Genomic DNA, 7,142 nt, shown 5'->3' on the forward strand with positions numbered 1-7,142 from the left:
TCTGAGTGCACAACACAATATTGTTAACTCTAGGCACAATATTATACAGCAGCTCTCTAGAATTTATTCATCTAGTAAACTAGAACTTTATACCCATAGAATAGCAACTCTCCATTTTTCCACTTCCCCCAGGTCCTGCAACCATCATTCTACTCTCTGCTTTTTTGAGTTTGACTATGTCCTATAACTCAGATAAACAGAATCATGCAGTATTTGTCCTTCTGCAACTGGCTTATTTCACTTAACATAATGTCCTCCAAATTCATCCACGTTGTTGCATATAGCAGGAATTTCTCCTTTTTTATAGCTGAATAGTGTTCTATTGTATATATATACCACATTTTCTTTATCTATTTATCTATTAATGGGTAATTAGATTGTTTCCATATCTTGGCTATTGTAAATAACACTGCAATGAACATAGGAATGCTATCTCTTTGAGATCCTAATTTAAGTTCTTTTGGCTATATACCCAGAAATGGGATTGCTGCATCATATGGTAGTTCTATTTTTAATATTTTGAGGAACTTCTATCCTGTTTTTCTTAGTGCTACACCATTTTGCATTCTCACCAACAGGGTATGAATCTTTCAATTTCTCCACTACCTCATCAGCATTTGTTATCTTTTTGTTGTGAGTTTTTTGGTTTTTGTTTTTAGTTTTGTTTTTTGGTGTGTGTGTGTGTGTGTGTGTGTGTGTGTGTGTGTGTGTGTGTGTGTGTGTGAGATAATAGCCATCCTAACAGGTGTGAGGTGAAATTTTATTGTGTGTTTTTTCTTTTTGTTTTTTCATTGTAGTTTTGATTTGCATCTTCCTGATGATTAGTGATGTCGAGCACCTTTTTTGTGTACCTATTGGCCATTTGTATGTCTTTTTTGGAGAAACATCTATTCAAGTCCTTTGTCTATTTTGTAATCGAATTATTTGTATTTTGCTGTTGAGTTGTATGAGTTCTTTATGTATTTTTGGATATTGACCCCTTCTCAGTTGACCCCTTCTCAGTTAAGTGCTTTGCAAATACTTTCTCTTATTTTAAAGACTGTCTTTATACTTCCTTCTTTATTTGTTTATTGTTTGTATGCCCCCAACTAAAATGGTATTTTCGCTATTTAACTTCTAAAACAGAGCCTGACACATACAAATAAAACAAGTCAATCTTTGTTGACTAAATGAATTTAAAAAACAATGTAATCAAATTTATAGAAACACTTGAAAAGAGATATTGGAATAAATTTGAAAAATTGTAAATAATATCAATAAAATCAGGTACACACGAAAGTTCAATATATATTTATAGCCAGTTGTTGAAAACACTGGGAAGTTAACTAATAGGGAACAGTCCCTGTGGGCTATTGTAGTCACAGAAGACTTTGTAGACCAGAGGGGGTCTTGAAGAAAATACAGAATTTGACTGCAAATAGAAGAATAAAAAGCATATAGCAGATGGACAAAACAGCCCATACAAGATCACAAAAGCAGTGTAAGATTGTCTTATATGGGGATATTTTATAAAAACTGGACCAGTCTAGAGGGAAGCATACTTATCAAGTGCTAGTGAGAGATGAATTTGTAAACTCATTTAGTCACTTATTCAACAAATGCTTGTCGAGCACCTACTATATGCTGGACTTTGCATTAGAACTAGTGAGCGTAGAGGACCTGATGATGGACTCTTGAAATGTCAAGATAATAACTTGAAAAATTTGTACTATCCCATGGAGTTATTTTCAAGATTAACAAAATAGTGTATTTAGAGTGCTCTGTCAGCCCTTATACTCTATGATAATATACATCTGTATATGATAATATACAGCTGAAGATTGATCTGGTGAAAGTCTCATGTTAGACCATGCATTTAACCAGGTGACCACAAACCACAAACAATATATTTCTGAATATGATACAGTGTGTCCAAATTTAGAAAACATGGTCATGGTGAAAGTAAAAAAGCCATAAAATAATTAAGCACCATTAAGTAACAGACCTGCTTTAAGAACAGAAACTGCTAGAAACCTTTCCGAGACTAGATCCAAATTCTTTTCTGAAATTCATAAATAAGTTCTTTAGTTACTTTATTTAAAAGTGGCCGAGTTAAAAATTACAAGTGACTAAAGGACACCGATCGCCGTCTCTAAGATTCAACGACTTCTAGGAAAATATAGAAAAAGCAAACACATATCACATTCCTAAATGCACTCTTCTGTCACAAATTAACCAGTTTAAAAGCAAGAAATATTTTTCTCAAAACATCTTTTATTATGAGAATTATTACTTTTATTCTCAGAGAACTGGTCATGCCTCTTTTCATTCTGACAAACTTTTCAAAATCTTTGCTATATGTAATAAATAATGTCTTGTTAATTCATTCTCATTATTTTTTGAACCCCTCTCTATTATCTTCTATTATCTCATTAAATGTTGGCAGTACAAAGATCAGTGGGGCATGATCCCCACTCTTAATGAGCTCTTGATTTGGAAAGAGAGTTAGATAAGGTGTGATAAGAAGAATATCATAAGAATTTTGCAGGTGTCATGGCAGCCAGAAGAATCCAGAGGTGTCCTCTAATAAAGCCAGGTATGGAGGTAAAAATAAGAGAGGTGCCACCAATGAAGAGGTAGATAGAGTCATAAACTATTTAGATAAGACCTCTGTTCTCATGAAGATGGTCAGGAACATCAAATGGAAGGAAGGGACACTTCAGCTGAGATCTAAATGTAAGGCACCAGCTGTGCAAAAAACTGGAAGAGGACATTTCAGAAGAGGAAATAGCAAGTATAAAGGCCGAGACAGTAAATTGAATGTTTCAGAAACAAATGTTGACAAAAAAACGAGGTCAGTGAAAAGACCTCGTGGGTCATGTAGGACCTTCTGGCCAGATAAGGTTTATTTTCAGTGTACGAGAAGCCCCTAAAAATTATCAAACAAAAGAGGATATGCTTTGGCCTACATTTTTTAAATTCTCTCTGGAAGTTGTGATGAGGCTGGATTCAAAGGCAGGAGGTGAATGGAGACAATGAGAACAATCAGACAGGGTGTGGCAGGGGAGTGGTTTGCAGAGGTGCAGTTGACATGGAACAAAGTATATTGGTGGAGGTAGGAGAAGCAGAGGGATTTGGGGTATATTTAAGAGGTAGAACTGAAAGACATAATGATGAATTTGATTTGTGATATGAGGGAAGAGAAGAAATTAAGGATAACCCTAGATTGTTGGCTTTGGCAATTGAGTAGGTGGTGTGGTAATTTACCATATAATAATATAATAATTCATGCTTTATAGTTTTTATAATGTGTCAATCATGGTTTTGATCACTTTACATATATTACCTCATTTAATCCTCACAAATAGTGCTACAAAATAAGTAATCCATCACCCCTATTATGCAGACAAGGGAAGGGAGGAATAGAGAGATTAAGCTCATTAAGCTTTTAAATTACAGCCTATATTTGAACCCGGACTCTGTTGGCTCCGGGTCTGTGTACTTAACAATGATGTCATTCTGTCTTGTATTTCCAAGTTGCTGAAGACTAAAAGAGAAACTTATTTTAGAAGGAGAAACAAAATTTCTCTTTTTGACATATTATGTTTGAGATGCCTTACACGGAGATGTCAAGTACACAGTGGGCTCTGTGAGTATGGAATTCAGGAGATGGGTCAGCCTGGAGACATTAATGCTGCCATCAGCTCACTGATAATATTTAAAGCCATGAGGTTGAATAGGATATATCTAATAACAATCTCTGGGATTAGAAGAGGCCCCAAACAAAGCCCCAGGGTCCTCCAATCTGTAGTTTTTAGATAGAAATTCACTTGAGAGACGGAGAAGCAGCACCCAGCTGAGGTAGAAAGAATCTCAGAGTAATACGGATTCTCAGAAAGTGAATAATTAAAATGTCAGTTTGATTCACAGCCAGGCTCTGGCCTCATTGTGACAACATAGCTGCAGTAGTTCGATCTATATTTTTTCAAGTTTAAGGCTCACAGAAAAGAAAATCTCTCTTCCCAGGAAGCAAATTCTGTAATTCACTCTGATTGCACTTCTTGGATCATAAGTTCATTCCTGAATTCTGCAGTAATCATGGTGACTAAGGACCCCTTGGGTAAGGTCCCATCCAAAATATATGGATGAAAAGCTGTAACTACAACATTCACTACAGCTTGCACTTGGCATGAAATTATTACCAGAATTTTAAAAATTACCACAGCTAAAAAGTTCTAAAGGGACCTAATTTTCATGAAAAAAATGCTTTCTCACAAGACCCAGAGAGTCTCAAGAGATCACCTTACCATGCAAAGTCTACTGACACTGGTGGATGTCCATATCTAAACCAGCAATGCATGAAGACATTTAATAGATAGAGGGGGGAGTGGGGCCTTAGAGGACATTAATGTGTCACCTCTGTTCTTCAAAGGCTGCTGGGAATACATGGATTCGAATTTATTCTTTGGGAAAGTGGAGCCAGCATGACTTATCCCAAGTCAGCTGGGATTAGGAGCTGCCTTGTTTTGGGGAGTGAGGAGCAGAAGGAGTTGGGGAAGCTTTGGACAGGAGTCAAATAAGAAAGTGGGGGCTCCTGATCGTAGAGGATTCTCAGTCCCCATCTCTACCACCACAGTAAATACCTACATTTATGACTAGCCTTCTCCCTCTCCCTCAACCGCCCAGAGCAGCAGAGAGTTGGGGCATATTAAGCATATCTTCTGAACCTACAATCTTGCTTCTAGAAAGCATTCCTATAAAAATAGAAGTACAGACAAAGTTGCTCGTTACAGCACCTCTTCAATGCAATGTGTCCTGACCTCCACTCCAGTATACTGTGTACATTTCTCCATTATTGCTTGAATTTCACCATGACTGTTATCTTCATATCATCTCCCTTCCTAGGTCCTAAATTGCTAGAGAGAAGCTGAGTTTCATTTATCATCATTACCTCAGTCATGACCATGTGACTAGCAGACAATAAACATTCAATACTGTTTATAGAATTGATTGATTTTTATTTTAGTTTATAAATCGCAGCCCTGGTGAAGGATTCCATTCTTATATTCTGCATCTGCTTTTGAGATTTTCTGTTACTTCTTCTGTTCAGCCTGACTGAGCTTTCACTTTTTGTTCTTACCAACGTGTGTGCATCTGACCTCTCCAGAAGCCTCGCTAACGGGAAAGACAATGACTCCCATAGTTTCCCTCTGGGGAAGCTACACTGACCATGGCTACCTGGCAAGAGACTGTTCTTCCAGAGGACTGAAGGGGGAAGGAAGAGGGCCATACTGCCATCCCAGCATCCTCTGTCAAGAGCCATAGTCATCAGCACCATGGAATGACTGACTGCGTAAGCATGCTGTTGTATCTCCATCTCTGGAAACAATGACGGGAGCTCTGAAACCAGTTTGAAACCTGAACATCGTGGCTTGACTTTTTCTAAACTGGTATCTGTGGGTAGGTTAAAATGATCAAGTTCTAATTTCCAACTATTTGTACGTTGGACCAGAATGAGGCAGTGGAAATTTATTATAATGCAGGGTTGCCCAACGTATGAGACACATTCCGCCTGTGGCTTGCAAAATGATTCTACGTGGTACACGAATTAACATGTTTTAATTAAGAACATATTCGTTTAAGTTTAGTAACGTATTTTAAGAGTTGTATATTTATTTACAGTTACTTTTTATTTGGGACAGGTAAAAAATGTGTTGATTTAAATTCATTGTTATGCAAATAATAACATAGGTGTTCTTAGAGAACTCAAGTTGGGAAGCACTATTATATTACATTCCCTAAGGTTCACACCAACCAGTGAAATTATGGCAACAGAGAATGCCAGAGTTGGAAGAAACCTTGGAGGCTATCTAATCCAATTCACTATTTTAATTACTTATTCATTCATTAAATACTTATTGGGCACTTCCTATGTGTAAGGGTCTGGGCAGAACTGCAGTGAATCAGAGAGGGCTGGACTAGTAAGAGAGACATTAAATGTGTACCCTGTACAGTAATTATAATTACGATAGGTACTATGAAGAAATAAAGCATGTATGAAACTTTTAACAAAAGGATGTTTGAATGAAATCTGAAAGGATTAGGAAAAATTAACCAGGCAAAGCAGGGCTTGGAGTAGGAAGCAGGTGGTAGAAAGAGAAAAGTATGTGCGAGACCCTGATAGGACAGTAAGAGAAGACCACACTTCCTCATTATGCAGACACCTGTATATATATCACCCATGGTAGTTAATTTCAATCAGGACCAACCCAGAAATGGAGGCCCAAGAGGAAAAGTAACTTGGCATTGGCCACACACCCTAAAAGCAGCAGGGCCAAAACCTCAATCCTTCCTTTCGTGGGTTTGTACATTCACCACATGCTTACATAATGCCCTGTGTTCAAGCCCTGTTCTGGGTTCTGGGGACCTTACAAGGAATAAAACAGACAAAAGTCCTTCCCCACAAAGCTTATATTCTGATATAGCAGAGACAATCAATAAACAAACAAGTCAATACAGGCATGTCAGTGGGAAAGAAGTGGTTTAGAGAAAAGTGATGAGGAATGAGGGGTTGGCTTGGGAGGGAGGTTGATATTTTGTATGAGTGACCCTTTGATGAAGTAGGCAGGGGCCTAAAGAAAGTTGGAACCAGCCTCTCGACCTCACCAAGGACTCTTTCTACCACTCCAGGATACTCCCTGGTACTCAGGTTCCTTTTGCTTGCTCTAGGAGCAGATTCAACTCCTTTAGCTCTAATCATATGCTGACAGACAAAACATTTTAATAGGAAATTTAGTCTCCTGGGTATGATCTAGTAGGGATCTACCAGAAGGAATCTCCTTCTATAAATGTTAAATGGCTTTGGGGTTTATAGAGCATTTCATGGTAGTTTGGGGGTATGTGTACATCTCCAAAAAAGTAACTATCCCTGTTTCTGCTAAAGGCCAGAGTGAGACCTGTAAATCAGAGGGAAGGCTTCACTCTGAGCCCACAGTGACCTCACCAAACACAGTTTTCTCACTGTGCACAAGAACACCAGCTTCTCTCTTCTTATCTGCCTTTTCAATATACCAGTCTTTATTCAAACACAATAAAACCATGCTTTTTTCTCTTGACATTTGAATAAAGTTTGTCTAAAGAAAATAGGCTGTTTTTTTAGTTGG

The sequence above is a fragment of the Pteropus vampyrus genome, unplaced genomic scaffold (assembly GCF_000151845.1).
Source record: "Pteropus vampyrus isolate Shadow unplaced genomic scaffold, Pvam_2.0 Scaffold9, whole genome shotgun sequence".
Classification (NCBI taxonomy): Eukaryota; Metazoa; Chordata; class Mammalia; order Chiroptera; family Pteropodidae; genus Pteropus; species Pteropus vampyrus.